This window comes from Loxodonta africana, chromosome 13 (assembly GCF_030014295.1).
Source record: "Loxodonta africana isolate mLoxAfr1 chromosome 13, mLoxAfr1.hap2, whole genome shotgun sequence".
NCBI classification, from domain to species: domain Eukaryota; kingdom Metazoa; phylum Chordata; class Mammalia; order Proboscidea; family Elephantidae; genus Loxodonta; species Loxodonta africana.
The window spans coordinates 87,340,610-87,348,817 of NC_087354.1; positions in this window are offsets into that span (position 1 = coordinate 87,340,610).

Sequence of the window (8,208 nt, forward strand, 5' to 3'; positions counted from 1 at the left end):
GAACTACCCCATAGAGTTTCCAAGGAGTGCCTCGTGGATTAAACTGTCAACTGGCACATCAATGGCCCAAGTGCTTAGAATTTTATAATAAGTGCTCAACCCAGAAAAGCCAATTCAGAGCCAATGATATGCACTTTTATGATTTCTTTTTGAACTTATGGTAAAGCAAATTCTTGTCCTGAATGGGATGTGATAAAGGCATGAACCTACTTATGTAGGAAGCCCATTAGTGAAGTCTCAAAATAGAACTGGCACAAAAAAATCAAAGGGAAATCATAAATCTTTGTGATTACTGAATAAGGCTCATCCTAAAGTATTATGCTTTTTTACCCTTTTCAGGACGCAATACATTTTCCTTTCCTTGAGTCAATGTCTTAGACTGGGTTGTCTAGAGAAAGAAAACCAATGAAGTGTGTGTGTGTGTATATATATATATATATATATATACATAGAGAGAGAGAGGGAGAGAAAGACATACAGAAAGAGAGTGAGAGATTTATTTCAAGGAAATTGCTCACGTGGTTATAGAGGTTGGCACAACCAAGTCTGTAGGTCAGGTGTCAAGTTAGAGCTTTCTCTTTACTCATGTAGCTGCAGGGACTGATGAACCCAAGATTAACAGGTTAGATGGCAGGCTGCTCCTTCACAAGAATCGGAAGCTGATGAATCCAAGATCAGCAGGTAAAATGGCAGGATGATAGTTCACAGGCTGCAGAGGCTCGTAAATCCCAAGATCGGCAGGTAATATGGCAGGCTGCTGGCTCAAATCCCAAGAACCTGAGATCAGATGATGACAAGCAGGATGTGGATCCAGCAAGATTTTTCACAACATTCACATATTGGCTGCAGCTCACACCCCAAGGAAACACCCCATACAACTGACTAGTTGATCACATGGGCTTACATCACAGAAGTGATTATATTACATTACAAAATGAAGGATAACTACATTGTTACATATCTGTCAAAGCACTTAGAATCAAGGCTCTGCCAAGTTGACACACAACCTTAACCATCACAGTCCACCATTGTGAACTTGGCACCTATACACATTTCCTTAAACCACACACAATTTCTAAATAAAGACAATTAAAAAGTCATACTTGTACATAACATGATACAATTAACATGTATACAACTGAAAACACATTAGCCTCATTTACATCTTATATTTTATAAGTGAAGAAAATGAAAATATTTGATGTATACACACGAGGAAGAAATACTCATAACTACAGTCCTCATTTCTGCAACTGGTTCCATGGTCATAACTGGTATTTAGAACTACCTTCTTCCACCATCCATTCTGTATTCCCTTTGAAGCACCTCAACATGTCATGGTTCTTTTTCTGATGGGTTGACTCAAATCTTCATTACTGAAGAGTCTGGGCCATTAGTAGTCATGTAGGAATTGGGTTCTTGTAATTTTCCATTGACTTTAATCACAGGGCATGGTAGTACTAAGAGACATCCTAGGGGATCTACTGCATTCCAAACATACTTTTCTTTACCTTAATTATGCAACATCAATCTGATTTCCACTTGGTAACCAGGATCAACCACACCAGCCAATATGACAACTCCCTTTGCCTGTTGATCCAGAGGCATGAGAAGCCCAAACTGGCCAGGTGGAATCCTTAACTTCCAGTTCAATGGAATCAGTGTTGTGTCTCTCAGTGGGCACATTCCTCTTTTTGGAACTAAGATATCCAGACTGCAGAGCACAGGGTCATGGGGACAGGAAGCAAAATTTAGTGGATGGCAGGGATAATAGTAAGTATTGCTACTCCAATTTCCACCCCTTGATTCCTGGACCCACGAATCCTGGTTATGGGAGAAACAGCACTATATATTGGACACTAGTTTTTTTCTTTAGTTTAGAGCATATACAGACTGCTGGAGAACATTGTCCCAACACTGCAAGGTTTTGTCACCTAACTGGTGCCATGACTGTGTCTTTAGAAGGCCATTTCATCATTCTATCAAACCAGCTGCTTCAGGATGGCCAATGAATTCCATGAGCTTGGGAGAATTTTTGCAATTCATTTGCTGTGAAATGAGTTCCTTAATTCGAGGCAATGCTGTGTGGGATATAATGACGGTGGATAAGGCATTCTGTAAGTCCATGGATGGTAGTTTTGGCAGAAGCATTGCAGAGTAAGTGTCTATGCCAGTAAGAAGAAAATGCTCCCTTTCTATGATGCAAGCTGTCCAATGAAATCCATCTGCCACCGGGATGCTGGTTGATCATCCCTAGGAAAGGTGACATACTGGGGACTCAGTGTTGGTCTCTGCTACTGGCAGATTGGGCACTAAGCAGTGGCTGTAGCCAAAACGGCCTTGGAGAGTGGAAGCTAATGTTGCTAAGCCCATGCATAACCTCCACCCCTACCACCATGAATACTTTGTTCATAAGCCCATTGAACAATGACGGGAATGGCTGGGAAAGAAAATAATTGGTTTCCACAGAACGCATCATCCTATCTCCTCCTTTGTTAAAATCCCCCTCTGCCTAGGTCACCCGTTAGTGAGCATTCACATTAGACACAAATATCTTGAGTTCTTCAGCCCATTCAGAGAGGTCTATCCACTGACCTCTTCTCCATACCTCCTTGCCTCCAATTTTCTAATCACGTTCCTTCAAAATCCCTGATCATCCAGCCACACCATTGGCCACAGCACATGATTCAATACACAAAGGCAAACCTGGCTATTTGTCCTTCTAATCAAAGTGCACGACAGGTGCACTGCTCAAAGTTCTGCCAGTTGGGAGGATATCCCTTCACCACAGTCCTTCAGGGAGGTCCCAGAAAGAGTTGTAGTGCTGCTGCTGTCCACTTTTGAGTGGTGCCTGCATATAGCACAGAACCATCTGTAAGCCAGGCAGGAATTTTATCTTCCTCAATCAACTGATCATAAGGAATTCCCTATGAGGCCATAGGTGCAGACTGGGAGAGGGCACTTAACGTGACAGGAGTTATAGACCATGGGCATTTGGGCCACTTCCTCATGCAACTTTCTTATGCCTTCATGTGCTGCTCGGGCCAAATATCATATATATCACTTCCGTTTGAGGATGGAGCACTGCTGTGCACATTCAACATTATGACTCTGTGGGTCAGACAAAACAGAGTTCATGATGGGCAGTTCAGGCCACATGGTGACTTGGTAGCTCATGATTAAGTGTTCAGTCTCTACTAAGGCCCAGGAACAAGCCAAAAGCTGTTTTTTGAAGGAGAGTAGATATCTGCAGTGGAGTGCAGGGCTTTCCTACAAAACCCTAAGGGTTTGTGCTGTAATTACACAGTAGGGGCCTGCCAAAGACTCCACACAGCATCTCTATCTGCCACTGACACTTCAAGCACCATTGGATCACTCAGATCACATGGCCCAAGTGGCAGAGTGGCTTGTATGACAGCCTGAACCTGTAGTAGAACGTTCTCTTGTTCTGGGCTGTAATCAAAATTAGGAACTTTTTGAGTCACTTGATAAATAGGCCAGAGTAGCTCATCCAAATGAGGAATACTTTGCCTCCAAAATCCAAAGAGGCCCAACAGATTTTATGACTTCTTTTTAGTTGTAGGATGGGACAGGTATAACAAATTATCCTTCACTTTGGAAGGAATATCTCAACCTGTCCCACACCACGGGACTCCTAGAAATTTTACTGAGGTGGATTAATTTTCCACCCTCTATCATGCAAATCATTTACCAATGAGTCCAGTGTCATTGAAACTTCTTCTTTACTATGTCCAATCAGCATAACATCATCAATGTAATGGACCAATGTGATATCTTGTGGAAGGGAAAGTTGATCAAGTTCCTTGTGGACTAAATTTTAACATGCGGCTGTAGAGTGGATATACTCCTGAGGTAGGTCTCTGAAGGTGTATTTGTAGCCTTGCCAGATGAAGGCAAACAGTTTCTGGTGTGCTTTTGAAACCAGAATAGAGAAAAGGCATTGACTAGGTCAATCACTGCATATCAGGTACTAGGAGGTGTATTAATTTGCTCAATCAAGAAACCACATCTGGTACAATAGCTGGAATTGGAGTCACCATGTGATTAAGTTTACAATAATCCACTGTCATTCTCCAGGAACCATCTATTTTCTGCACAGGCCAAATAGGCAAGTTAAATGAAGGTGTGGTTAGAATCACCACCACTACATCCTTCAAGTCCCTTATGGTAGCAGTAATCTACACAATCCCTCCAGGAATGTGACACTGCTTTTGGTTTACTATTTTCCTAGATAGGAGCAGTTCTAATCGCTTTCACTTGACTTTTCCTACCATAATAGCCAACTCCACTTGTCAGGAATCCAATGTGGGGGTTCTGCCAGTTGCTGAGTATATCTATCCCAATTATGTATTCTGGAACTGGGGATATCACTATAGAATGAGTTCAGAGATTCACTGGACCCACTGGGAGACAAACCTGAGCTAAGACTCTGTTAATAAGCTGACCTCCATATGCCCCCCTCTGACTGGTTGGCCACAGTGTTGTTTTGGGTCTCCTGGAGTTACTGTCAGTTCAGAGCTAGTATCCAGTAACTCCCTAAAAGTCTGATTATTTACTTTTCCGCAATGAACAGTTACTCTAGTGAAATGTTGTAGATTCCTTTAGGGGAGGCTGGGAAAAAAAGATTATCAGTATAAATTTTTGGCAGTATATTTTGGTCCTTCCTCAAGAGGACTCAATCTGCCCTTCATTAAATGGGTTGTGGGTCTGTAAGCTCGCTCAAGTCTGGGAATTGATTGAGGTGCCTTGACTCTACTCTGGTGATTCACATTACATTGCAATTCACTTGGCCTAGAATTCTTCCACTCGTACAGATCAAGTAAATATTTCATAGATTTCCCATCTATTTTGCTCCTGGGAACACCGTGACTAAGTAGCAAGGCCCTAAGTCCATATGAATCAGACTTTCCCGATTACTGTTTTGACTCTGCTGTCCTTTAGGCAGTGTCCACCTTGTCTTTGTCGATTGAGTCTACAATTGATTCCTACCACCTCAGAATCCAAACAGCCCCGTTGTTGTTAGGTGTCTTAATTCAGTCAGGGCAGTTACCACTGTCAAGTCTGACTTACATAAAATAGCAATCACAGCAGTCTTCAAGGATGCTGGGGCTGCCTTCGCAAATTTGTTTCTCACCATTGTGGTAAAATATGTGTCCTCTGGGCAGTCCATGTATAAGTCTGTGGGTCTAAACTGATAAATCCACTCTAATGTGCCAATTTCCTTAAACCTTTGGATACCCTCTTCTACAGTACACTAAGGCAGGTCTGGTACTTCAACTTGATTTAGTGTAGGTCACCATGCAAGCCATGTTTCAGCGAACCAACCAAATAAACTATTAGATCTTTCCTAACCTCTTGAGCTGAAATATTGAATGAAGAATCTGTGCTTACTGAGCTGATATCAATAAATTCAGACTGATCAAACTTTACATTCCTTGAACTATTATCCCACATCCTTAATAGCCATTATCACACATATTCTCCAGGTTTCTGTTTGTACATATTAGAAAAGCCAAGCAATTCTTTTCAAGTGTAGCATACCTCCACTTTTTATCTCACCTTTTGGGCTTGTTGTGACTTAAGTCTAATTACAGGTCTAGAAGCAAAAATGGGTGGTTGGGAAGTATTTTGAGAACTTTCAGCAATGTCCTGTAAGACTTTTTTTTAGATGATCCCCCAGGTAATGACTGACAACTCCCCGGATGTGATTGTTAAGGTTATGTGTCATATTGGCTGGGCCATGATTGTCAGTGTTTGGTAGTTATGAAGTAGGTTGGCAGTCGTATAACGATGTGATTACCTCCATGATGGGATCTGCTGTGAGCAGCCAATCAGTTGAAAGGGAGTTTCCTTGCAGGTGTGGTCTACATCCAATATAAGTGACCTTTCTGTCAAGGTTCCTGGGCTTTTGCTCACACTGGATCCTATAGCTGGCTCTTGTTCATCTGACTTCTGGTTCTTGTGATTGAGCTAGCAGCTTACCTGCCATCTTGCTAGCCAATCTTGGAATTCATCAATTTTCACAGCCTGTGAGCCAGAGACATGATCTTGGGTTCACCAGTTCCTGTGGAACGTGAGTCAGGGAGAGCCTCCAGCCTGACCCACAGACCTGGGACTTGAGCTGGCACTTAAATTTGTGGGTCTGCTGTCATTCCTTTTTGGTTCTGGAGGTGCGTGCTGATTCACTGCTGCTTGAGTTTTGGCTTGAGATGTTGCTGCTTGCCTCAACCTGTGTGCACTGTGCACATTCAGCTAGTAGGACTCTGATAACCCTGTCATCCATAATTCCATATTTCTGCTGTTTTTGAATTGTCTCTCCTTCTACCTGCTACTCAATTTGATTCTTCAGCTTTGTCTTTGATACTTAGGGTTCCTATATTGTCTTATATATCAGATTTACTTTTTCGGGGGGTCTTTGTTGTAAGAGGGATGGCACAAAGTATCTGACTACTCCACCATCTTAGTCTTGCCTCTAGACAAACTATTTTAAATTCATGTAACATAATCAATCAAAAAGCCTATTATAAAATGCAGATTGATGTAAAACAATTTCAGGTAGCAAATATAAAAAAAGTGATAAAACCTTTAAATCACCATTTGTCACATTGAATTAGATAAGGGTTCTGCAGCACAATCGTGAATGATGATAAAACAATCAAGTAAATGGTTGAGGGGGAGTTTTATACTAAATAGATCAAGCTGAACCTTGATTAATCTTAGTGCTATCGAAAGTATGACAGCCAGATATTATGACTAACATGATAATTGGAAATTTATGGCACCATTTATTTTTGTACCCCAAGATGAACCTGATTTTAATCAAGTTTCTGTATATAACTACTAGATTATTTAATATATGGGGGAAAATCAACAACATCCCAAAGTAAATTATATAGATAAAAGAACATGGTTTCCTTAAATAATTGGAATGAATGAAGGAACTTTCCATTAAAGGGAAAACTGTGTTTATGTGGAAAACCTGGTGACATACTAGTTAAAAGTTTGGTTGCTAACCAAAATGTCGGCAGTTCGAATCCATCAGGCACTCCTTGGAAACCCTACGAGGCAGTTCTACTCTGTCCTATAGGGTCTCTATAAGTCGGATTCAACTTACGGCAATGGGTTTTGGTTGGTATTTATTTACTGTAATTCTGTGATTTTTCTCATATGTTTTTCGATCACATTACAAATTACATAAAACTTTAGAGTTTTACATGTCTCTGGTGAATTTCTTCATTATGTGGTGACCCTATATATTTTTAACTGACATCAGTATTACTAAAGTGACTTTCAATTGGTTAATGTTAGTCTTGAGTACTGGTATTAATATAGCTACAGTGGTTTTTCATTCGCATTATCTTTAGTTGCCTTTCTTCTATTTCCATGTAATTTAGGTCTGCACCTAATTAAATTTGTCTTCTCGAGAGGCCATTTGAAATCTTCTGTTCAGTTCTTTTACTTCATCAATTCTTCCTTTTCTTTAGCTGCTCGACACTCAAGAGCAAGTTTCAGAGTCTCCTCTGACATCCATCTTGATCTTTTCTTTCTTTCCTATCTTTTCAGTGACCTCTTGCTTTCTTCATGGATGATGTCCTTGATGTCATTCCACAACTCGTCTGGTCTTGGGTCACTAGTGTTCAATGTGTCAAATCTATTCTTCAGGTGGCCTCTAAATTCAGGTGGGATGTACTCAAGGTCATATTTTGGCTCTCGTGGACTTGCTCTGATTTTCTTCAGTTTCAGCTTGAACTTACATATGAGCAATTGATGACCTGTTATTTTTTTTTTTCTGCAGTCAGCCCCTGGCCTTGTTCTGACTGATGATATTGAGCTTTCCCTTCATCTCTTTCCACAAATGTAGTCAATCTGATTTCTGTGTGTTCCATCTGGCGAGATCCATGTGTATAGTCGCCATTTGTGGTGGTGAAAGAAAGTATTTGCAATGAAGAAGTCGTTGGTCTTGCCAAATTCCATCATTCGATCTCCGGCATTGTTTCTATCACCAAGGCCATATATTCCAACTACTGATCCTTCTTCTTTATTTCCAACTTTCACATTCCAATCGCCAGTAATTATCAATGCATCTTGATTGCATGTTCAATCAATTTCAGACTGCAGCAGCTGATAAAAATCTTCTATTCATCTTTGGCCCTAGTGGTTGGTGCATAAATTGGTATAATAATAGTA